The sequence below is a fragment of the Ixodes scapularis genome, unplaced genomic scaffold (genome assembly GCF_016920785.2).
Source record: "Ixodes scapularis isolate PalLabHiFi unplaced genomic scaffold, ASM1692078v2 PGA_scaffold2__306_contigs__length_199485367, whole genome shotgun sequence".
NCBI classification, from domain to species: domain Eukaryota; kingdom Metazoa; phylum Arthropoda; class Arachnida; order Ixodida; family Ixodidae; genus Ixodes; species Ixodes scapularis.
Window position 1 is genome coordinate 182661488 of NW_024609857.1, and position 25940 is coordinate 182687427.

General features: G+C 47.6%; 1 pseudogene; it reads left to right on the top strand.

Annotated features, from left to right (window-relative positions):
* Positions 1 to 9714: 9714 nt before the first annotated feature.
* On the top strand, positions 9715 to 11995 carry LOC115330583 (annotated as a pseudogene).
* Positions 11996 to 25940: the final 13945 nt, after the last annotated feature.

Sequence of the window (25940 nt, forward strand, 5' to 3'; positions counted from 1 at the left end):
GAGTGCATATGTTCAGTTGAAGGTCTTGCTTCCTAAGTCGACTACAGCTTGTCCCAAATAAAATTTACTGTACTTTTTTTTTACCGCAGTAATTAAGTATACACATCGCCGATTGCTCATTATTTGACCCAGTGTAGCTTTAGCGCGGTCTGAACCAGATGCCATGGATTCATAACTGACCGTGATATTACTCAAGAGCGATAGGTCAATTTCTATAATTCTAAAGGGGTATATGGCGCCCGACGGAGTTCTAGAATGCATGAAGCTGAACGACCCCAGTTAGCGAAAGCGGTCGAAAACGGGCCCCATTTTCAATTAAAAATAGCCGAAAATTGTTTACAACGTTTGAATGTGATCATGGTAAGTTTTGAAACTATGGCATCTCGTTTGGACTGCTAAAGCTACATTTTGGTGGTGATTGAGACTTCGGCAATGAGCACTTTAATTTTGCAGTGAAGAAAACAAAAGAAAACCACACTGCAAATGTTTTATGTTACACGGTGTATATTGCTTCATCTGGCTTGGTATGTTTGTTGACGCGTGTTGATGCTGAATACAGATCTCGATTCCAATAAGAGCGTCCCTGCTGTTCCGTTACTTGTACAAACGTTGTGATCGCGACCATGGTTCCTGTACTGAGGGGATACCTGCAGCTAAGAATTTTCAGTCAACTGAACGTTTGCCTGCTGTTATTGGGAAGATGATAACGGCAGGAAGGAGCTTCAGTTGTCCTGCCTGCGGCGCAAGTTGCCAGCCTTCAAAACCCTTCGGCGTCTTATGCTGCTCGACCGTGGGCGCGCAGCTACACTATTAGCAAAAAATGACACGCCCAGGCCTGTAAACCGCTGTCCCATAGCGGACACGTCAAAACGTGTTCGTTTTACGTGCAGCCATCTGTGTTATTCGTCTACACATGAGGTTCAGTGTAAACTTTAACACTATACATCGTGTCTGCCTTCAGCGAAACACGGCTGAGCGTGTTCCTCATAAAACATGGCGGCCAGCATCCGAGAACAGGCGAGAGAAGAGCCAAGCGAGCCGTAAGCCTTTCCCCCGAAGCGGTCGAGCACACAGGACGCGCTTGCTCTCGTTTGACGTATTTTATGCGCAGTAAACACAGTCCACAAGCGCTAGCATTGTACCTAGTAGAGCAAGGAAGAGGTGACTAACGGAGGACGGCGTCGCCCCGATAGCCACCTACCGTAGCCTCGGACTCAATTTCGCTTACGTTTACGCCTCCGATATCCTGAACAACTTTCATACGCGTACTCTTCCGTCGGCTTTTCAGCGAACGAAACTTGCACAAACTGCGTCGCAGCGTTAAACCGGCCGACGTAGCTACGTGCAAAGGTACGTTCTTCGGTAGCTACGACCGAACTGCTAGGCAGATGAACAAATGCCGAACTCCTTAGAGAATAGATAAATGACTCGAGTAAGCGAGATATTGGAATCGGGCGACGACGCGCGCCACGTAGCGACGTTGGGTAGCTACAACGTAACTGCTAGACAGACAAACGAATGCCGAACTTAGGTTGATAAATAACTCGAGCACTATACTTGAAATCGGAGGGCAGCTTGCGCCACCTAATCAGATATTTAGCACCTTATGAAAAAAAAATTGTTATTACGCTGCGAACTATGACGACTAGGCAGCAGGATTACACACATTGCAAGCAGACACACTCTAAAAAAAAGGGGGTGTAGACGTTACACCCCTTGTCACATATACGACACCCCAAAACTCCAGTTAGATGTACAACGCACTAACGTTGTACCGACGCTACCAAATTTCACGAGCGGCTTGATAGCCGAGTTGTACAACTCATTAAGATAGTTAATGTAAGTGTGACTGACTGCAAAAAAAGTTATTGGGGTTTTCTAGGCTCAACTGCAAAAACTGCGTGTTTTCTTCTAGTAGACTTTGGTACGTACTTTTGCTGCTTAATATGTTATATCTCACCGTTCTCAAGCACCATGCAAAAGTTGGGCCTGTCAGTACGACGTCAGCGCGCTGTACGTCGAACTGAAATTTTAGGAAATCGTATATGTGACAAGGGGTGTAACGCCTACACTCCCTTTTTTTAGAGTGCAACAAGACGAGTGAACACCACCAAAACAGACATATGTATTAACACTACTATAACGCTGCACCCAACACATCCTACTCGAGATGCTTTACTCCCCGCGGCGCTTATGATCTGGACATGTTTGGGTCAACTCTTTCGTTCCTGACCGTTGCCGGAGATTTATAGAAGAAACGAAACATGGCGCAAAGAACAGCCGTGTGTAAGAACTGTTTGCATTTAATAAGTATGGAGGCAAAATTTATAATGTTAGTTCGTCGCGAAAGATAACGATGTATTCACAATAAATTTTATACCTGTCATGAAGATGTTCAAACTTTTCTATATTTTCTTTTTCTTGACCAGTGTAATGACCAGTCTGATTAGCTTGAATTAGATAAACCAGTGTAATGACCAGTCCGATTAGCTTGAATCAGATAGAAAAACGAATTATTGATAATTTATATTTATGTATTAAAAAAATGAAAATGATCATTGCGGAAAGCATCTTTTATATATTCTTGTAGAGTGCGTCCTCCGAACACTTCACTTCCGTTAGTTGCAGTACGGCAGCAGACGCCTTCACTTTTGAGGCGTTTGACGTCGTATGTTGTATCGTCGTCGAGTGGAGCGGTGGGGCTTGCGAGTTTTTGTTCGGTGTTTTTCGTGATCAGTGATGTGGCCACTGATGCGTTTTTATATTCCGCCACTACCCCGAAGACTGATTATTCGCGGGCCCGTTGCACTGCCTTATGCTGAATCGCGAGCAACCGGACCAGCGGCTGGTGGTCGGCTTGAGCAAAAGAGCTCAGATTGTGCTGAAGCTTTTTGAACCTCTGGATGGCGCACAGGAGTCTCAGCGCTTCCTTCTCGATTTGGCTGTACCGCTGTTCGGCAGTAGTCAGTGACCATGACGCGAAGGCAACTGCTCGTCGCTCACCAAATCTTGCTCCTGCAGGAGGACGGCACCCAGGCCGTGCGAGCTGGTGCCTGCAGAAATGGTTGCTGGATGTTCTTTATTCTCATGAGCCACGCAGGTGCTGGTTGCCACCATCCTCTTTAGCGAGTCGAAGGCTGAAGCTTGACCAGTCCCGCAGATCCAGATCGTGTTCTTGTTTATGATGAGCCTGATTGGCGCAATGGCGGCGGACAAGCTCAGCAAGAAATGTCCAATGTGGTTCAGCATTTCCAGGAGGCGCCGCACGCCTTGCACGTCTGTCGGAAATTGAATACCCGTGATGGCGGCGTACCTTGTCGGTGTCTGGTGCTATGCCGTTTCTTCTCAACACCGCATGGAGGAACTTGAGGGACGACACTCCGAGGCGGCACTTGGAGGCATTCAGCGTAGCGCTCGTTGTCTGCAGTCTCTCGGGGGCAACTTGGAGTCTGCTGCCTTGTTTAGACCGATCTTGGCCATACAACAGGATGTCGTCTTCCATGTTGACGCATCCTTTAATTCCGTCGAAAATTAGTGACATCGGGCTCTGGAACACCTCTGGGGCCTAAGTAATTTCGAAAGACAGGCAGCGATAATAGAGTCGCCCGAAGGGTGTAATGAACGTCATGTACTCCAGGCAGTTTTCGACGAGGCGAATCTGGTGAAATCCAGACATTGCGCGCAGTTTCGAGAAAACGATGGCTCTTCCCTACAATCCGAATGCCTGGTCGACGGTCGGAATCCTTTGCTGCTCTCGGAGGATGACCTGGTTCAGCTTGTTTAAGTCGACACGCACTCGATAGCCTACAGCTGCCTTCGGAGACCCGACAAGGCCGGGCCATCATGCCGTATTAGTCTGAACCCACTACCACTAAGAAACGCCACTGTTTGGACACAAGGACACGTCTCCTTTCCGCAATATTTCAATGCTGTTCAGCCTTCTTTTTCGAGAGAACCTAAAGTGCGGCTAGCATGGCATTGCACGCACACGACAGCGATATTCGCCGCAGTACGATCGAAGTTACGGTCTAAATCAGCGTCACAACATGGCTATCCGAAGGTTGATCGATTTTACCATATTTGCAGAAACAGTTCCCTAAAACACTGAAATTTAGAATATAACAGAAACCAGAAAGCATATATCACCTTGCTGTGAAAAACAGGGGGACCTGAGCGCTCAGTCGCGTCTTTAGTCGCAACCAATTCCAGGATAGACAGCACTGTTCATTTATTTACTCTCAAGGCCGAAGCATTAGAGAGAGGAGTGGGCGAAATAAGCACAAAGAATAATGATAAACGTCAACATAAACACAACAGCAGGGTTACAAAAAATGGTTCCAGATGGCAGATTTGAAGCGGACGGTGTCGGTGATCAGTGCGATTGAGGCGGGGAGGTGGTTCCAGTCGACGCAAATTTTGGGAATGAAGGAGTAGAACTGTAAATTAATGCGGCTGCTTGGCATGTCAACCTTGTACTGGTGGTCGCTGCGGGAGGAAATATACGATGGTGGCAGAAAGAGAGAAAGAATCACTGAGGGGAGAGTTGAAATGATAAATCTTATGAAAGAGACAAATACGAGACATTTTACGACGCAATAAAAGATCGGGCAAGTTAAGATTAGATTTCATTGAAGAGACATGGCAGTACGGAAGTAATTCGAAAAAATGAAACGCGCCAAACGGTTCTGGATAGCTTTTACTTGTAAAATACGAGAGTTAATACTAGGGTCCCAGATTGATGACGCGTATTCTTGCTTTGATGGGACTAATGATTTATAGAGCAGAATTAGTTTAGGTTAGTTGGGGCTAAAGAAAAGTTACGCCGTAGATAACCGAGTGAACGATTAGCGTTACTTGTGATTTGGTTCACGTGAGTTTGCCATGAAAGGTTATCAGAAATCGCAATGCCTAGATACTTGTAGGAGGAAACCTGCATTAAAGAAACATTGTTAAGTAAGTAGTCACGCGGTAACACATGATTAGAATGACGTGAAAGTCTCATCGACTTGCATTTGGTAGCGTTAAGTTTCATTACCGAGGTGCCACACCAAGATGAAATATTATCTAGGCCAGACTGAAGGGCGCAACAATCACCAGGATCCAGAATTTGGCGATAAATAACACAATCGTCAGCAAAAAAGCTTTATAGATGAAGAAATGCAGTTAGGCAGGTCGTTAATATAAACAAGAAAAAGCAAGGGCCCAAGCACTGACCAATGCAGGACACTGGACGTTACGGGCCAGTGAGGCGAGTTATGATCGTTGGCAGTTACAAACTGCGTGCGATGAGACAAAAACCATTCGATCCATCTTAAAATATTAGGGTCCAAATTAAGCTTACTTAGTTTGCAGAGGAGGAGACTATGAGAGACAGTGTCAAATGTTGATGAAAATGCAGTCAACTGTGATGAAACAATCTATAGAAGAGAAAAAGTCGTAAGTAAAGGCAAGTAGTTGAGTCTCACACGAGTAATTTTTCCTAAAGCCGTGTTGATGAATACTGAAAAAAGAATTAGTTTCATGGAAGGACACAATCTGACGGTAAATGACATGCTCCATGAGTTCGCACGGTATGCTTTTTAGTGAAATGAATCTATAATTATTGGACCCATTATAGCGATAGTGGCGATGCACAGAGACACGATCGAAGTTGATCGTCAGATGATCGTCGGTTGACATTTGGGTCCATGGCAGCATCAGCGACCGTTCGCATAATCGTTCATGACCACTTTCAGAACAGACAGCATTTTCAAAGCATGTGTGTTACGCGCGGACAAACAAAAACAGGCAATCAACAGTTGACGCACTCAGCAAGAATTGAATGCATTACGCGCAGAGACAAATAATCGGCATGGGAGTCGAAGCTATGCGGATTTCGCAGTCTCATTGTCTCAGGCAGGGAGCAGCTCTCGCGTCTTGGAAGAAGAAAGTCATGAGGTCTACAACTGCCCAGACTACTGGCATGATTTTCGCCTCGAGATCGAGCAGTGTCGCCACCATGCGGCCGAAATTGGAAATATGCGAAAGCAGGGATACCGCCGTGCGTCGTCTGTTACGGGCGCACGTTCAGAAGCATGGATCTCGACGACGCAAGCCCGTTTTCGGCTGAGCTTTACCCTCATCAAACGTTTGGTGTTTCTTTTGTCGCTTCTTCTTACAAAGGGTTGTGTTGTATCGCTATAGATGCATGGAAATTCAGAAAGCAATTATTATTAAATCGGAAGCTTCCATAATCTTAGTGTTGGTTCGTATACAACCACTGCGTGCACATATTTTTGTTATTCCGCACAAAGCATAACTTTCATAAAACATTGAATGTTGATTGGAATTGTGGTTTGACTAGAAAATTAACCCGACTGATCGCTATCGTTTAATAGACAAATTATTCGATAAATCCGTTAGTTGAATTTTTGCCGGTCATAGAGCAAGAAAGACGTTAAAACTACATATTATTTAACTATTTCTACTTTGCCATAATTGGCACAGTCCATTCCCATTTTAAACTTCACGTTGCGACGCCTACAGAAATATGAACACAGGAAGCGTTTGAATGTGAAATAATTTTTAAATTATTATTTAAACAATATAATCACACTCAGTCCGCATCACAGCGGACTGAGTGCTCTCCCGCGAAGGTCGTCACGTTCGGCAATGCCAGGAGCCGAACCCAGCCTTGTGATAGCCGCTGGATTGCCGACTGCGCTGGTGGGTGCGTGGGTCGTGGTATAGCGGACTGAGTGCTCTCCCGCGAAGGTCGACACGTTCGGCAATGCCAGGAGCCGAACCCAGCCTTGTGATAGCCGCTGGATTGCCGACTGCGCTGGTGGGTGCGTGGGTCGTGGTATAGCGGACTGAGTGCTCTCCCGCGAAGGTCGACACGTTCGGCAATGCCAGGAGCCGAACCCAGCCTTGTGATAGCCGCTGGATTGCCGACTGCGCTGGTGGGTGCGTGGGTCGTGGTATAGCGGACTGAGTGCTCTCCCGCGAAGGTCGACACGTTCGGCTATGCCGAGAGCCGAACCTAGGCGTCTGGTCGCCGCAGGCTGACGGTCTGCGATGTGGTCTGAGTGGCCGATCATAACAGATACAAGAAGAAGCCTCGTAGTAATGAGACCCGATATGCATGAAGTAACCATCCATCTACGCCGCGTCTCGTCTCACCTCCGTTTCATTGCGTCCCATCGACCGAATCAAAATCAACATGGTGGTCGCTGTGTCCGTGGTAATGCGTGTTTCCGAGGTTGGGCGTGTAAAACCGAACCAGAACACGTTTTGTACAACCTCACACAATTTTTGAATGAGTTATCTATTACACAACGTGTAAATTTATGTTAATTTATGTAAACAACGTGTTTTTCACCCTACGTATTCACCAGATCCACGGGACTTGCTAATAGTGTCGAGCACGCCAGAAGGCCTGCAGCTAGTTCTGGAGGACTGTCGTTCGAAAGATACGCCTTGCCGTTCTCCTTCTGCGTCAGGTCGGCCCAGGAATTTTCGCATCATTTCACTTCGGATCGCATAGCTCTCAAGTTTTGAACAGCAGACCTGGATTGCAATAAGTGAATTCGTTTAGGTCTTGCCTTGAATGTGCGTCATGACACTCACCAAACTTTAAAGTTGCTGATTAGTTCAGCTCTGGAACTCCCGTGGAGGGGGATGCCCCCTTTCCCCTGTCAACCAGCCTCCCGTCATTGGAAAAGTAAATCTAGAGATTTGTTTTAAAACAGAGTATTCCATAAAGTAAGATATGGGTATTTGTGGCCGAGACATTCTTCTTCACGCTTCCGAGCAATAAGTTCACAGAATCATGAGCTCCCCAGGCCCTTCGATAACGGCTGTGGCCGGGCGATTTTCATACGCTGGTGATTATTCTGTCGTGCTGCCCCTTCTGCCTACTCGATGGGTTTCGATGAACTTAGATTTGCTGCACGGCGACGTCTCTGTAAGGCTCTACAAGACTGGCAACTTCAGGCCACAGTTGGGGTATCTGGGCGCAATAAGGGACATGAAGGCCTTCGGTGAATACTAGATGAACCATCAGCGAATGCTCACTCTCAAGACAGCGGCTAGAAGGCAGGTAAGTGTCGACACGAAGGAGCTGTCTATCAAGGGCAACCGGTGCCCGGTTGAGGACAGCAATAACACCGTTATCCGGTTGAGACTGCACTAGATACCTTTCCACGTCTCAGACAATGTCGCGTGGAAGTCCCTTGAACCTTTTGAGATTATGAATGACGTCACCCCTGAGGTGTAGAGGACCGGCGGTTTCAAGAGAATTCAGTCGACAACGAGGCTTGCTTGCTTAAGCCTGAAAGAGGGCGTTACAATGAAAGGCCTCTGGGATCAGCTAAGGCTAGCCGGCCGAGATGTTATTGGAGTGGTACCGGGTTGCCCACCACTCTGTCTTTTATGTAAGGGCACTGAGGACAACCACCGGGAATGTCGCGTTCCGAGGTCCAACCAGTATGGACTTTACAGACGACGCTACAAACGCTACACACAACACGCACCCACTGTCTGATAAAGTACGGAACCATCCAGTGTTGGCGGTAACACATTACAAGTAACGGCGTTACTGGTAACGCGTTACTTTCTTTCGCAACGTAGGAACGTACTCGTTCCTTTTTCAAAAAAGTAAAGGGTAACGTACTCGGTACTTATTTTGAGTAACGTGTAACATAATTACGTTACGTTACTTTACTTCGTCAAACTTAAAAAAAATGTAATTTTGAATTTTCTTTTAGATTTCAGTGTTCATTAATAAATTTCTCACGCAAAAAAAAAAAATGTCGCTGTCACAAACCTTCCTGCTTGACGGAAACCCCAGTGCCACGCCCACTGACCCTGCTTCGACGAACGCTGTAGCGGTCAATGGCAGGCACGATGCATAGAAGTCCTCCGATGTCAACTCCTAGTTCCTAGTCCCCCGAGCAGATGAACTAGCAATCCTTTTGCGCCAGAGAGACGCTTCCCGGCGATTTCTCTTGAACCGTGCTGGACGCGGATCTTCAAGGTCGCGCATCAGTTGTCGGAGCTGAAGACGATAAAACTCCCCACAAAAGCAATTCGCAAGCAGTGGTCGTCACGTGTAGTATGGCTACGGCACGTGCAGCTTCATCGCCTTGACCAGGACCCAACAAATAGTTCGGACTGATTAAAGCCAAATATGAAAATTTAATTTTAAGTGCCTTCTGTGTCAGCCGCAGCTGAAACTCTTAGATTGTGCCAAGTCCTAAAGCTCCGACTTGAAGAAGCATGTAAAGGTAAGAAAACTCTTCGTTTCTTGCTCTTTAGAATTTTAAATTAATTCTGTCTTCTGTCTTGAGTGGGTCCTCCGATGTTATCAATCCAGTTTTGAAGGAGTGTTATTTTATCTCAGAAAGCATATCGCCATAGTTTTAATCAGTAATCTGACTTTTTTTAGCAAAAACTACAAAAACAAAGCTTGGCTGCGTTCGAGGCCCTTTTAACGAAAAAAAAAGGAGATACAGTCAAGCGTACGAGAGCCTTGGAGCGAATTCCTCACAGCCAACAAAGCAAACCAAGATCGACAACTGAATCCGTCATCAGTCCGTGCCTCAGGTGCAGCTTGACCGACTGGTTGAAGATTTTGTTATCAATTCCAAGCAGCCTTTCTCGGTGACGGAGGAGCCTCCATTCGTGAAGTTACTAAAAGCAACAGCCCCAGACAGGAACGTGCTCGCGCGTGCGATGCTCATGATACGTCTCAATGTGCGCTTCGACGCCCTGAACGACAGTTCGCACTCAATATTTCAAAAGCTTTAGTTTGTGGCAGTCACCGCAGGCTGCTGGACTCGCTTTCACAGGTACTGTTCTTAGCTCAATTAACATTTATTTACGACCATACGAGTGGCGGTTGGCCTATCAGTGCTTCTGCAATTTTACTCAGAGACAAATGAGTCTGTTGATAGCTACTACTTTTGCTTCACAAAGTTTAGATGTTTCTTCTTTTTTTTTTCCACGCTTTAGCGTGTTTATGGTTTTTTTTTTTAATATCTAAAATCACGTGCAATTTGCTCTGCCATAATGTACGAAGTCATATCAATTTCCCTGGTGCAAGCACTTCATTATCAATAAAAACGGGCATCATTTTCTTTCTTTATTCTTTCGTTTCCCGATTGACCGGGAGGTGGAAAGAGACAAAAGGCGTCATGCCTAACGAGGTCTCTGTCCCCTTTACAGTTATAACAGAGCAGTGTAGCTTTACATAGCTTTTTACACGCGAAAAATTGGGAGAAAAGGAACTATAAAATCCTGCACAAGTCAGAAACAAAACGAATATGGTCAATCAATCAATCAATAAATCAGATGCGGCTAACCTTGATTCTTATCATATATTGTTCTTCGCTTGAAAATAACATTCCAGGCGTTACCTTGGTGTCACAGTCACAAACCTGACAACTTTAGAAAGGTCGTTGCCTTGGCTTGCCACCGCATGCACGGGAGCGTAACTTTCGATAGGCTTGCCACCACTCTAGAGGAGATATCCAACGAGTCCGACCTTCTGGGCAAGATTACGAACGCTGCAACGGACACAGGGTCGAATTTCGTGAAAGCTTTAAGGTGAGTGTCTGTTAATTTTTTTAAATATTTTTTTGGTGATATTCCCTAGTACACACGTCTATGCATTGTTGCGCCTGCGCAGGATCTACGGTGAGGAGGAAGCCAACGATGACGATGACGAAAATTATCAGCTCGTGCATTTATGTTCGCTGGTCGACAGCGTCGAAGAAAGAAGGCACCGCCTGCCACCACACTACCGGTGGTCTGCACAGATCTTGAACCTCATCGCTACCGTTGAAGCTGCTCGTGCAGGGTCTGTTGATTAGGAATATTCCACGACTAAGCAAAGTGTGTCCACCAAGTCCGAAAAGCTCTGGAACATGCAGGGACAGTCAGCGCAAGCAACTGATCTGATCAAGGCCCACTGCGGAATCTACGTACCTTGGCCAAATGCTACAAGGTGGAACTCTACCATCAAGGCCATCGAGGCAATCAGCACGTTTCTAGAAAAGGGAACAGACCTAGACGTCCTTTTCCGCAAGCTAGGAATTCCTACGCTGCTGCCACCTTACGAAGCAACTTCATCAGGGAGTATTGCAGGGTACACCAAATTTAGGTAGTTTTTGTAACTTTCTTGCTACAATATCTGTCGTTTCATTACAGGTCATGAAACCTGTCTGCTGCGCCCTGAATGTCCTGTAAGGTGACAACCACCTTCACTGTGGCTACCTGCTTCCGTCGCTCGACGTTCTCTTCAAGAAGATTGAGTACGAGCAGATGGGTGGATTGCGCTCCTGCGGACCTCTAGCTGTGTCTCTTTTGGCCGGAATTCACAAGAGAGAAATTGTGACACGCGTAAATTGAATGAATTGCTTTAAAGCACTATGAAATATAATATCGATCGGGAAAACCGAAAGGCTAAAACCGTCGCTTGAGCGGTTTTGTGATCGATGTTTCTCGCGCAGAGAGTACGTTTTGAAGCTTGGGGCCTGCCGATTCCGCCGTTGGTGATGGATCAGGCGACTCGCATTCTTTACTGAGTGGTGTGTATTATCACCGCACGGGCAAAGAACCCAGCCGATATGAGACTTGTCATTTTTCGCCACGCTCCCCTTGGACGCGGGGAGTTTCGCGCGCCTACGAACGTCGCTCCTTTGGATAAAGTACAACCGTTATTTTGCTAATACTATATACATTTCGCTGCTGCAGGTTCGACCATGTGATGATTCACAAGGAGCTCCGGGTTGCCGCTGAACCGCTCCGGAGATTCAAGGTGTGGTGGATTTCGGATGGAGTCAAGCGGAATGCTGCCCCCCTGGCCGTCAAGAGCCAGCTGGCGGTCTCTTCGCGGCTTGTCGAGAGCCTCGCTTTCCCACCACAAGCGAACGCAGCAGACGAGGAAAACTTCTTTGAAAACCCGGACATGTTTACCAAGAAGCGAGGTGGAATGTCCGATCCCAACTTCTAAATTCAGCTGCTGCTGACGTAAAACAGCGGAGTGTGCTTCGGGTAACGGGGCAACTTGTTCGCAGCAACTTTCTGTACTTCAACATGTTGTGAATAGAATATATTTAGAGTTTATATCTAGGGTCGTTTTAAATTGCTGTGCTAATCAGAGAGCTCGGTTCTTCTGTTAAGTTGCTTACCGATACGTTATAAATCAACTGCATATATATTTCCGCGTTGACTCTTGTGTCTATTCGGGTGAAACCCTAAAGGAAAGAAGGTGATAACCTTAAGTTTCCGCATGGACATACAGTTTTTAGCTCTGGCGCTTACACACACCTCAAACGTCGAAACAGCAAATGTTTTAGTTCATTATTAAAAAGTAACGTGCATTAATTTTTATCGGCAACGGTAACGGTAACGCGTTCGTTTTAGTTTAAGGTAACGTAAGTAGGCGACGGGTTCCTTTAATTTGGAAGTAACGAGTTATATATTTATTTACTTTTTTTTTTGGTAACGCCTACAACACTGCAACCCTAAGACAGAGAACTGAAACTGACGACACGATGAACCTCGAATTGAATGAGGAGGGTGCCGAGGCTATAGCAGAGCAACCGATGAGAGCGAAACAAGCCCCCGCACCACAAACAACAAAGGCGAGTAAACCTGAGCCCAGCAGGCTGGCACACATGGAACAACCACACGCACCAGCGCCGAAGGACCTGACTGTTGTGCCTTCCGCGACACTGAGCGTGAACAACGTCGAAGCATGGGACCTCGAAGCCCCGGATTACCTCAACGAGGTCAAAAACAAGGCGTCGAACTCGCCGGATGTCAAGGACGGCGGGTCAGAATTTATTATGGGAGATGGCTTCGAGATAAGCGAGTCCAGTGAGAGCCTAAATCACAGGCTGGAACAGCCCTCCGAGGACGACGGCCGCGGGCTTCGATCGAACTCAAGTGGGAACAAGTGTGCAACCAAATACCATGGATACCAATACTGGCAACTCCCGCGGATCGCGGGCGAAAAGTGATCGCAGCGCCTCTGGCGAGCCCAGAGTCTCAGCTAGCAGACGAATTCTCCACAACGCATTGGTTTTGCCTATCTCCGTGCGAGGTGACCAATGAAAAAAAAAAAATTGTCGCGGGTATTCGCTGCTTTGAATGTTAAAAGGTGTGTTCCACCTCACGAGTCAGGGACATTTTATTCGCGGGGGAGAGATGTTAGAGCTTGTAAGGTGCAATGTTCGGGCTCTCGTCAAGATAACGCTCTGTCAGAACTTAGGTAAGCCAGGCAAAACACGAATGTACCTTCGTCCTGTTTCTTTGAAAGGGGGAATGTAAAAAGTTTTTTTAGGACATTGCTACGTTTCAGCTTTACTGTTCATATCGTTCAATTCGTTTTGTTGTTGCAATTTAAATTTCTCATGAATGTATTGCTTAAAAACTGTTTCGTCGAATAGGTGAGCTGGCTAATCTCGATCGTCTCCGGATGAAGAAGCGAAAGGCACTTTCGAACCAGGTACGTTACTCCGATGTCAGTATGCTTTGGAAGAAGTCAATTGTGCACACGCAAATCTGATGCTATTACCAAAATTACTAAAAACGGAGCTACAAAAAAAGAAAAAACCGTTGGACGGTTGTGCATTTCCTTCCATTTTTCAAAGTCTGCTTTCTTTTTATGCTTGAGGCGACGCTACGCCGCCGCTGTCTTTCTTCCTCCCGCGTTTAGGATCTTTGTTTGTTTTTTTCTTTCTTGTGTTTATTTGACGTTGGAACGATCGCGTGTTTTGCTTTGCCTTGTTTTTACTCTCTTTCCTTCGCTTCGTCGCTTACAACCACCGGTTCGTCTACTACGCTATGCCCGGACATTTGGAGGGCCGTCTGCAACTTTGTTGTTGTTGTTGCTTCTTTCCACTGTCGTCTATGATAAGCTCCTATGTTTGCCTTTGATTGAGTTTCTGATCCGAAATCTTTATATGTACTTTTTGATACTTAATAAATATATTGAGAAGTGTAAGCTCGTTATACATTTCAATTCAAATCTTTTTTGAGCAGGCGGTCACGTCTGCAATGGGTCATCATTGGTTGATCAACTGGCCGCCTTCAGGCGTGCACCAGCGCATACTTGGAAATGGCACGCATGCCATGTGCCTGCCATCTCCACTGCAAAAACAAATTTTTGTGATGTGGTGGAAAATCCTCCTTCCGCTTCCCGAAGACCGAACAAACGTGTCTAATTAAGCTACTTCAAATTAAACTGGAAGAGCTATCCAAGTCTGGCTTCAAAATTGCCATGGACGCCTCAACAGATCCATATTTCACGAAAAAAAAAGTACAGCTGAAAACGCACTTGGGGCCGCTGATCGACACTCAAAACAAAGGCACGGTGTGCAAGGATTGCCTACATGGGGCAAGGATTGCCTACAGAGAACACGACCGAATCGATTGGTGTTCGGCCTCCGACTTCCCGCACGTTTTTATTTTGCGCGTGACCCGCGTCGCGAAGCTCGTGACCCGAGCTCCGTGCTGCGACCGTTGTTCCGGGCTCCTACAGGGCTCACCCCCTGGTAGCATGGATCGTAGGAGAAGAAAAACTAAGAGATCCATGCTGCAAAAACAAAAAAAAAGGGAAAAAATAATGCGTAGATTCGGTTCTGACATTAAAAGTGCAAGAAAAGCTATATGGAGTTATGTGGCCCATGAGACGCGCTTTCTTGTGGGAGGGGTCTTGTTGGCTCGCAGAGACAGTAGGTGTTCCGTGGATGGGGACTGGCCCTTGAATTCTTGAAATGCAGGCTTGAGTCTGTCCATCGCTATGGTTTTTGTATGTCCGTTGATGCTAGAGTCACGGTTTTCTCGGTACGTTTGAGCACCTTGAAAGGTCCATCATAGGGCGGAGTCAGATTTTTCTTGCTGCCTTTTTTGTGGGTGAAAACATGTGTGCATGTTTGGATCTCCTGGTGTATGAAAACTCTGAGAATCAGGCAATCGAGGTAGTGTCGGTTGAAGCTCTCGGATGAGTTCTCGCAGGTTGTCCAAGTACGTTTGGGATGGGACAGTTTGGAAATTTTGTTGCTGTTTAAACATTCACCAGGAAGTCTAAGTGTCGAGCCATAGTCGAGTTCCGCTGCGATGCATCGGAGGTCAAGTTTAAGCGCGGATCAAACGCCGAAGAGGACGAATGGTAGGTGACCGACCCAGTTGAGCCGCCCGTCTCGTGCTGTAATTGCTGCCTTGAGTTGTCGGTGCTGTCTTTCTACCATGTCGTTAGCCGAGTGGTGGCAGGCGGTAGTATGCCCATGTTGAACTCCTAGGACCTGGGCTAGGGCGGCAAAAAGCAAGCACTGGAACTGCCGTCCCCGGTCAGTAGTGACAGTGGATATACAGCCAAAGCGGGCGATCCAAACCTCAACAAACGTACTGGCGACAGTCTCGGCAGTGATGTCGGGTAGGGGTATAGGTTCGGGCCGCCTGGTGTATCGGTCAACGCAAGTCAAGATGTAAGTAAATCCTCGGCATGGAGGCAGTGGACACACAATGTCACGATGCACATGGTCGAACCGTGCAGAAGGAGAGCGGAAAGGTACCAATGGAGTCACCGTGTGCCGGCTCACCTTAGAGCGCTGACAATGCAGACATGTTCGTGCCCAGCCATGTACATCCGCGTTGATGGTAGGCCAGATGTAGCGAGCTGTTATCAAGCGCTGTGTGGTTCGGATGCCTGGGTGACTGATGTTGTGGAGGTGGTCGAAAACTTTCCGACGGAGAGCTAGTGGGACAAGAGGTAGATGACTGCTGGTAGACATGTTGCAGAGGATGCTACCGTTAGAAAGGGAGAGGAACTGCCCTGAGTACCAAGGACTTCAGCATGTCAGGGTGGGCAAGCAACTCCGAATCATCTCGTGGTGCGGCAGCAATGCTCTCGAAATCGACAGCTGCACAACTTGCCGAGACACTGTCGACACGGAAGAGCGCGTCCGCCGCTGAGTTGTTTTTGCCTTTTACGTGGCGGAGATCAACCGTGAACTCGGAAATGAAAGCAAATTGTCGTATCTCTCGGGAACAGTAGGCGGTGTGGTTGCCATGGAAAGCATACGTTAGTGGCTTATGGTCCGTCAAGATATGAAACTCGTGACCCTCAAGGATATACCTGATATGTTTGACAGTCGGGTACACGGCAAGAAGTTCATGTCCGAACGTGCTATAACGTGTTTTGGCGGGCTTCAGTTTTTGGAAAAAAAATACAAGTGTTCGCCACTCGCCGCCAAGCATCTGTTGCTGGACTGCTCCGGCAGCAGTGCTGGAGGCGTCAGTCATGAGGCGGGTGGGGGCTCCAGGTTGCGGATAGGAAAGCAGGGCTGCATTGGCCAAGGCTTCTTTAACGTTGGAAAAAACAGACGCAGCTTCTGCGTTCCATGGAACTGCTGATGATGGCCCTCTCTTGGTTCTAAGAATATCCGTCATGGGCTGAATCATTTCAGCACAATGCGGAATGAGTTTGCGATGGAAATTGATCAAGCCCAGAAACTCGTGAAGCTTGCGAAGTGACGTGGGTTGGGGAAACTCGCGGATTGCCCGGACTTTGTGTGCACGTGGTAAGATGCCCCTTGACGTAGCGCGATGGCCCAGAAAGTCCAGCGCATCAACGCCGAAAGCGCACTTCGTGTTGATGACGAGACCGTACTCCTGAGCCGGTCGAACAACAGTCGCAGGTGTTGCTCGTGTTCTTCCAAAGAGGTGCTGTCCACGAGGATATCGTCAACGTACGCGAAAATGAACTGAAGTCCTCTGGTGACTTTGTTGATAAGGAGTTGGAACGTCTGCGCGCAGTTTCGCAGGCCAAAAGGCATCCTTACGTATTCGAAAAGCCCGAGCAGAGTAGTGATGGCAGTCTTGGCCACGGCTGCTGGTTCTACGGGAACCTGGTGGCAGGCATTTATCAGGTCTACTTTGCTGTAGATGCTGGTACCAGCCAGCCCAGCGGAGAAATCGTGAACGTTCGGCAAAGGGTACCGATCAGGTATCGTGCACGCATTCAAACCTCGATAATCGCCGCATGGTCTCCAGTCATTCGGGTCCTTTTTTGGGATCATATGTAGTGGCGACGCCCAGTTGCTGGAAGACGGGCGGATGAATTCGAGCTCCAGCATATGTTCGAACTCTCGACGCGCGATGTTTAGTCGCTCGCCAAATAGGCGGCGAGGACGCGCGGAGATGGGCGGGCCACTGGTGATGATGTGATGTGTCACACCGTGCTTGGTTGGTACCTCCGTATTGCAGGGCCGGGTTATGGCCGGGTATTCTTTGAGGAGGGCTTCGTACCTCGACGTCGTCGCCAGGGGACGCATCGGGAACGCGTTGAATGACGACAGGATACCCTGGATGGTCAAGGATGTGGTGGCATCGATGAGGCTTCTGCCACGGATGTTGACGGAAATGCCAAAGTTTGCCAGAAAGTCCGCTCCCAGTATGGCTTGACGGAAACCCGCGACAACGAAGACAAACCGGAAAAGTCGCCATAGTCGTATGTCGACGGTTAGGAATCTCTGGCTAAAAGTGGCAATGGCCGAGCTGTTGGCGGCTCGAAGGGGCGCGGTATGTTGCACTTGCTGACGGTCAAGTCGTGACGCAGGCAAGACGCTCACCTCGGCCCCGGTGTCCACTAAGAAGTGGTTAGCAGAGATTTGGTCAACAACGTAGAAAAGGCGGCTTTTGAGTTGGCCATCGTCACTCGACGCTGCTAGTGCCGGGCATCGGTGTTTTCCGACCAGGAGCATGGTTGATGGCAGTGTGTGGCCCGTTCCGAGTAACGCTGGTGGTACCAGCACAGGGCTCTGCTGCTTGACCGCGAGACTCGTCGCGAGGATGAACGGGCGTGAGGGGATCGGCGCCTGGATCGTCGAGGTCTCTCGTCTGACGCTTTCATGGCGCCAACAGCGCAGGAAAGCTCTGCTATACTTCCCTTGATTTCAGCTACTGTTGCTTGTCAGGGCTAGGGCACGAAAGGCTCGTGGGATGCCACAGCAGCAATAGAAGGGGCTGAATATTCAGCAGTCCGATCCGCCAGCATGGCAAGGCGATCTAGCGGCATGTCGTCAGCAGCTGCAAAAACCATGCGCATTCCTTGCGGAAGTTTTTGAAGAAAGGGCTCCCGCAGTATACGGTCTTGGGAATCGGTGGCTTGGGGACCCAGTGACTGTGGCATTTGGTGGAGAAGTTGAGATAGGCGGCGATCTCCTAGCTCCTGGTCTGTCAGCAGCTGCTGGATTCGTGACCGCTCCGATGCCGTTGTTCGTTCGAACAGAATGCTTTTTAAGTGATCGTATTCGTCCTCACGCGGTGGCTCCGTCAGCACGTCGTCGATTTCGTCGGCCACGTTTTGCGGCAGAGAGGCATCAGATGGTAGAATCGTGAGAGCTGGGTAGTGATGCGCCGAAGATGAAACTGTGCCTCGACTTGGGTGAACCAAACTCGGAAGTTCTTCGGCCAAAAAGGGGGATGGTGCAAGTTGATAGTTGCGAGGTTGGCGTCAGAGGACTGAAGCGGCGCGCCGTCGCCAGTGTGAGCGTTGCCTTGATCCATGTTGGTTGAGGCTGCTAGGGAAGGCGACGGGGAGCCTTAAGATTCCGGGTCACCATTTATAAGGAAAAGAACACGACCGAATCGATTGGTGTTCCGGCTCCGATTCCCTGCACGTTTTTATTTTGAGCGTGACCCGCTTCGCGGAGCTCGTGACCCGAGCCCCGTGCTGCGGCCAATGTTACGGGCTCCTACAGCCTAGAGATGTACGTCAACAAATACTGGAATATACTTTTGAACTTCTGCGCCAAGCGAGAAAACAAACATCCTGCCAAAGTCACTGGGAATACAAATGCGAAAGCAAAAACAGGTCACACACTGCTAGCACGAAGCAGACTGCTGCGTGCGACGACTCATATATCGGGCAGTGTGAGCTGGACCATGTTATTCCTTTCCTCTCTTTTGTTCTTAGTTCTTACCAACGCCGCGAAAGCAAATAAACAAACGTGTAACGAGCAGCTAAAAAAAAGTGAAGCTCTCTTTTCTTTTTAGTAGTTTCGTTGTGTTGCTTCCGCTTTGTTTGTTGTGGACTCAACACCAAAAGCGAGCACCACCTGCTAATTTTTAATACTCTTTCCGACGCCCCGTGTGATGGTCGTCGTTGAAGGAGGTCTTTGCTGGGTGATTTGTATCTTTGTATCGTCTGCTAACTTCTTTGTTTCATTCGCCGTTGCTCCATGACTGTTCCCCATCTCATTTTATTTTCGGCTTGGATGGGGACCCCATCTTTTCTGCAAAGTTCGGAAAGTGTTTGCACGGTCATTTTCGTCGTTACTTTTTGTTATTTTAATGCTGCAGAGGCTGGTGCGCTCGCTCTGGTAATTTTAACATATTGTTTGCGCACGTTTGAGTAATCACCTATTCAGGTAAGAAATCGTGACAACGCAGTTTGTAACAGATAAACAGTAACCTATTAAGACGTAGTTGGAGTAGCTAAACGCCTTTTTTTGCGCTTCCCATATGTGCTCCAAACGCGTGTGATACCACTGAGTGGCGTTTGAGACCTCTAAATAAACTGCTCTATTTTTGTTTATGCGCGCGTTGTTACTTGTTTGTCGTGGAAGTTGTGATCAGTGGATTCCGCTTTGCAAACAAACTGACCGTAATGAACTGTTTCAGTTGTTGGGGTGAAGAAACGGGGCTCGCAAAGCTCGAGGACGTCGCAGAACCTATACTTTTCCATTGCGTCGTCTGCTTCTGTAGACGCCAAGTCTGCAAGAGGCGCCACTGTCACGTTCGCCGCCGCTCTCATAGGTTTTCGGAGGAGTTTCCAGTATTGGCGAAGCTATATCGTATTTGGTGCAACCAAAGGCAGAAAGAAGCGCCATATTCAATGCGAAGCCGAAACCAAAAATTTCGTCGGATATACGCCGTCGAAAGCCACTCAATTCGGGGGAGTCCTTTTTTTTCTCTTGTGCTGTTTTTGTCGAGGAGCAGTATTGGGTTATCGGGAGGCGCGCCGCATGGTGAATGTAAGCCAGTCACTGATCCCGTCAGAACGGAAACAAACTAACACCAAACATTCACTCGTTCAAAGCATGCAACGCTAAATTGCGTGAGTCTTGTAACGCAATCGCGATAGCAGCGAGTTATTAGCCTACTCATTGAAAAAAAAAAAAATCGACGTAATGTTTTCTTGAAAAAAAAAACAAAAAAAAAACAGCTTTCTTTTAACGCTTATGCCGATGCTATATCTGACCCTTTCTGTGGCGCAACACTATGTTTTCTTAGTTTTTTTTTTTTTCGAGAGCAGTTCCGAACAGCGAAGGAACAGCAATTGAGAAGAAAAAAGAAATAGGCATCACACTTTTTCCAGAATGAGATAGGGAGAGGACTGGTCAAATTTATGGCAGCCAAGTGCTTTACGAAACCTAGCTGCACATGTTGGTTTCGGTCTACGCTCCGAACGTCGCGGCGCAGCGAAAATGTTTTTTTTCTACATTGCGCCAGGATGTGAATACTCCACGCCAAACGGTCCTGGGCGGCTATTTTAATTGTATTTCAATGGCATCGGATTGCTTGATAGGTGCAAGATCATACGCTAGTGATGGCAAGCTGCGTAAGTAAAAGCGGGACAGTGACCCGCAAGAACGCGCAGGCAGGGAGTCTGCCACGCAAGGCTTCATAGGCGTTATGCATACTTTATATATTAAGCGAACTGGCTGCGGGGAATCTCAACCTAGAAAGCGTTACCCTATCTTTTTTTCCGATCACGCACGTGTCACCTTTGCAGTGGGGAAGAGCGCTCGCCGAAGCGTGACGGCTGGTTGTGCAGCGGTTGGAACCTGAACTATCAGCGGCGAGGTGTTTTCGTGGCACCTCCCTATGATTCCCTCTCGCGACGTCATTACATCGAGAACGATAAGTTCAATGCTTTTTGTAATGAGCATGGTGGAAGCTTCAAATCATTGCGCTCTGAAACTAACACTGCTAAAACTGTCAAGATTCAAGCCCTTACATGAATATTTTTTCTGTCGATGAAAAATCCTTTGCTGATGTCATAGTCAGGATTCGGCCAGTCGTGGAAAGCCAACCAGAGCGACGCTTGCGATCGCTCAAGTCGCCTATGTTCTCCGGGAACACCAGCACCTGCGCGAGCAGATAAACCGAATCCTGCGTGATGCAACTGAAGGGCACCTGGTAAAAGCCGTGCAATGAGAGCTTTTGAAAGGTATCCAGTGTGGATGCACTATCAATGATTTGCTGCATTGAGCTGACCTTGGAAAAAGACGAAACTCTAGGAAAAGAGTGGGCTGCATGAAAGACGGTGGCATCTCTTCACGTTCAAGATAGCTACTCAACGAGCAAGAAGAGATCGAAAACGTCTTCATGACAGCGCATAATAAGTTTCTTTACGGGAACAGAGCACCCCCGACCACTTCGAACGCGCGGACAGCCGCTTTCAAAAGTACCACGATATATGTTGAAGAACCGGAGTCAGACTCCAATCCTCGTGAGACGGAGTTGGAGTCTGAGGCGAGCCCGGAGGTGTCAAACACGGATAAAGAGAGGCAGACTCCTGCCGCCTTCCGGTCGGCGTATTGGACAGGGGAAAGGTTCTGGGGCAACGCCTAGCCGCCTCGTTTGGAACACGCCGCATTGTGCCTCCGCGGAGCGCCCCACACACCCATCTATCAAGGACGCCGCCGGCATCAAGGAGCTCGCTGCTATGACGGTGGTCCCACCCACCAGGAACACTGTCGTGAACCCCCTCACCGCCGTCGCTACTGCGACGCACCGCATGTATGCTGCCGCCACAACTGAGGTCCTAACCACCAAGGACGCCCCAACTACCCTTGCCGTCAGTGAAGCACTTCCCGTGGAAGCCATCAAGTGCACACTTTTCTTCCTCCTCCACAGTCATGACCGTCCATAAGCTATGCAGTCTCTCCAGCTCGTACACCTTATACAGTTCGTCGCAAAGCCAGCGTGCTGCGCTAAGAGATGTGTTCTACTGCCTCCGGATACGTGTCGAGTGCATCGCGGTGATATCGACAGAACCGTTCCATTTTACGAGTAGAAGGCATCAGATGCATGTGAAAACGACCGGAAAGGTTTGCAGGTTTATATTTGCCAAGCCGACAGGTTATCCGGCTTGCCCCTGCAAAGGACCGACAATTAATTTAGACCACTTGTTAAGACGATTTGTTTAAGCGTTAGCATTAGTGTCCTTTTACATATGCTGGCCTTGAACTGTTTGCAGTATCTAAAGTTCGCAGCGTCGTCAAGGGATGATGCGGCAGCCCCACTGGCTTAGGAAACTTCCTGAGAAACAACATCGGCAAGCGCCGACAGATGGTGGCCGAGTGTATATTTCGGAAGGCGAGACGATAGAATGCATAGCAACGGAGGTTGCACTGGGTTGTCTGGTTATAGGGAGCGACGCCGTGACGTAACAAAAATACTCCGTTTCACGATAACTTGGCGAACTGTGGAGGCTAGAGCCCGCGACGCAATAAAAGCATCGGAACAAGGGACGTGGCCCGACGTCACGAGAAGCATTTGTGTCACCACGCCAAATGCGAGGCGCGAGGCCCGGAAGAATCGGATGTCGTCTGCTATTCAGGAGTCGTCTGCTCTGAAACCAACAAACTTCGGATGAATGGCCACCGCATGCAAAATCTCCGTCCGCTAGAAGAGCGAGCACTTCGGGAACAGTTCATGAGACAACCATACGCTCAATTTAACCGCGAATCTGTGGCGTGCTAATGCCAGGGTACAGTGCGATGTTCTGAACAATAATGGCCGATTACACGGCTGCGATAGCCGGCGATCGCCAACAGCCACGGCGGTACAAGGTGAAAAAAATCGAGCGGATACGGATCTGGGGTCAGTGTTTTGGTCTAAATATAATTGAAACTCATAAATTCGTAATTATTTATTTTTTATTCCTTATATCTTCTCGTTATAGATGGTACCGCGCGAGTTCAATTACCGTTAAAAGTTAAAGAAGCTAGAACTCCTTTTTGTCGCGTAGGGCTCTATTACTGGAGCGGTAACGAGGCCCCGGTGCCATAACCATGAAGTGTTTGTTATCGCATGCTTTGCTCCGGCTCTCTCATTGAGTCGCGGGGGCTGTAGCCTCCACACTTCGCCCAATTATTGTGAAACGGGGTATAGCAACCGAAGATCGCCGGCGACATCCCCCTTCGCCAGTTTCGGCACCGCGCAGTGGGGGAAGGTGGGTGTACCTTTAGGCAGCGTGTTAACGCACCCCGCCCCCTCACCCTCGTTCGCGCCGCTTTAAGGTGCCAGTCTGCAGGTGGCTAATTACAAAATATTAACCGACCTTGCCCCACCCGTACACACTGCTTCGCGGCGACCCGCCGGCGGCCCAAGTACGCCATAGCCCCGCTGTCCCTCACGGCTCCTCGGTTGCCAAGTGTAGCGTCACGCCGTCGCTGTCTACAGGCCTTTCTAGTGGCAGTATCGGACGAAGCGATTTAGAGCGCGCGTCCCTGGTTTCCCGAGTGCGCTGGGCTGTGGCAGCCTGCGTAGGAGCAATTCCGGGCACTGGTGGCGTCTAAAATGCCACGTTTTATTGTTTCTTTTGTGCTCTTTGGCGAATAAAATTTCTCGAGGATTTTAACAAACCATTGTACTTTGTTTCTGGAAACAAAAACGAACATTTGAAGGCTATTTTTTGTGAGTCTGTGCGCGACAGAACAAATGCAACTGGAATGTTTGTTTCATTTTTCGTTGATATCTTACTACGGCCGTACATTCCGCTGTATCAATCTACAAAGGTCTTAACTGCCGAAAATAATTAACCACATAGGAGAGCAGCAATGCGTGAGCATTTCCTGCTCACAGCATCAACTTGAACGTGTCTCATAAATCGAAAAATGTACATTTCCCACGATGCAGCGTTATTAAAAGAGGATTTGTTTGAGAAAGATCCCAAATAACACAGCATATATCCCACAAACTGTGTCGACGTGTCACTTCACGAGGATCGGACGGAATCCGGCTTGTCATTGGGCACGTTATGAAGAAAGCTGCTTTTTTTGCACAACACCAAAGCAAATGGACGAACGTGTCTAATCAGTCCCCATGCCCCGGACCCTATCAGCTATTTTTAGCGAAGACCGGGAACATAGCCGAGAAGCCTTTTCGGAGATTATCCCGACGGAAATAATCCTCGAAGGACGTCGAACGGCCCGCGTCGCGGGATGCTTGACGTTCGCTTTCTTTGTTTGTTTAATGAAAAAGCCGAGCAGGCTACGAGCCGTGGCATTTTTTATTTATTTCAGTACCCCGAAGGCCCTGAGGCATTACAGAGGAGAGTAGTACAAGACAAATTTGGAATACAAACGATATACAAACAATAAAAAAACACAAACTAGAAATGTAAAAAAAAAATGTGTAAACAAGTTTAGAGTTTATAGAACAAGGCAAAGAAACCAAGAAATATTTTAACATAAGTATGCAGTCACCGCACTGTTAAACAAGTCAAAGGACGGTATGTTTACTAATTGCGCAGGAAGGCGATTCCACTATGTAGATGTTCTGGGAATAAATTAGCTATAATAGGCTGAGGTAATGCAATGAGGGATTCCGACTTTAAATTGATGATCTACGCGCGGCGAGTTGAAAACAGGATTTAACATTAGTTTGCTTTTTAGTGAAGTATTGGAGTGAAAATTTTTAAAAAGGACACAAACGAGATATTTTTCGGCGTAATGAGAGAACAGGAAGCGATAAATTAGTTTTCAAAGTTGAGACACTAGATGTCTGACGGTAGTCAGTAAATACCAAACGGGCACCGCGGTCCTGTAGGGCTTCAAGGTCAGCCACGAGAGTTGAGAGACCCGGATCCCTGATTTTTGCGGTATAGCATACTTTGAAACGGACAAGGGTTTTATACATTAGTAGTTTTAGGGACACTGAGGCTAACCTAAAGCTTCTATTTAGGTCACCAAGCACGGAGTTAGCGTTGGCGATGATGGGGTCAGTATGCGTTTTCTATCACATGTTAGAAGTGATGTGCACCCCAAGTAACTTGTAACCTGATACAGTTTCAAGAGAAATTCAAAAATTGAGTAAACACAAGACATAGTAATTCGTCGTGAGATATTCATCGCTTTACATTTATTAATTAAGGGACATTTGCCACAAATCACCCCAATCAGCCAGAGCTTGTAAGTCATTTTCAAGAAGGGTGATATCAGTGGTATTAGTGACTTCTCGATAATTTACACAGTCATCAACGAAGAGGCTAATAGATGATACGCACAGTGGTACGTCATTTACGTAAATTAAAAAAAACAGGAACCCCAAGAGAGACCCTTGCGGTGCACCAGAACAGGTTTCGTAGCAGAATTTACATTGTTAGCATGAATGAACTGAGAACGATTAGTTAAAAAAAAACATGTAATCCAAGACAGCACGTTAGGATCGAGATTAAGTTGGCTGAGTTTAAAGAGTAAGCGTTTATGAGGAACTTTGTCGAAAGCTTTACATAAATCTAAAAAAAAAAACACAATCGATCTGGGATCCAAGGTCAACTACGGAAAGCAGATTATTAGTGAAGGTCAGTAGTTGAGTCTCACAGGAAAGGAATTTACGAAAGCCATGTTGGGATGGAGAAAAGAAGGAATTAGAGTCTAACTAGTTAACCCAGTGACTGAATATTATGTGCTCTGAATGTTTACGTGTACTGCTAAGGGAATGGGACGATAGTTAAGAGGACTTAGTTTATCGCCATGTTCATGGAGTGGAATCACCTTCCCTATGTTCCACTCCTCAGGCAACACACCAAATGCAAGAGATTGCTCGAAAATCTTAAAAAAACGTGAATTGCAATATAAATTTTAGTATTCTTAAGGACTGTGGAGATGGAATTGTCAATTCCAAAAGACGAAGATGTTTTTAAGTTATCAATC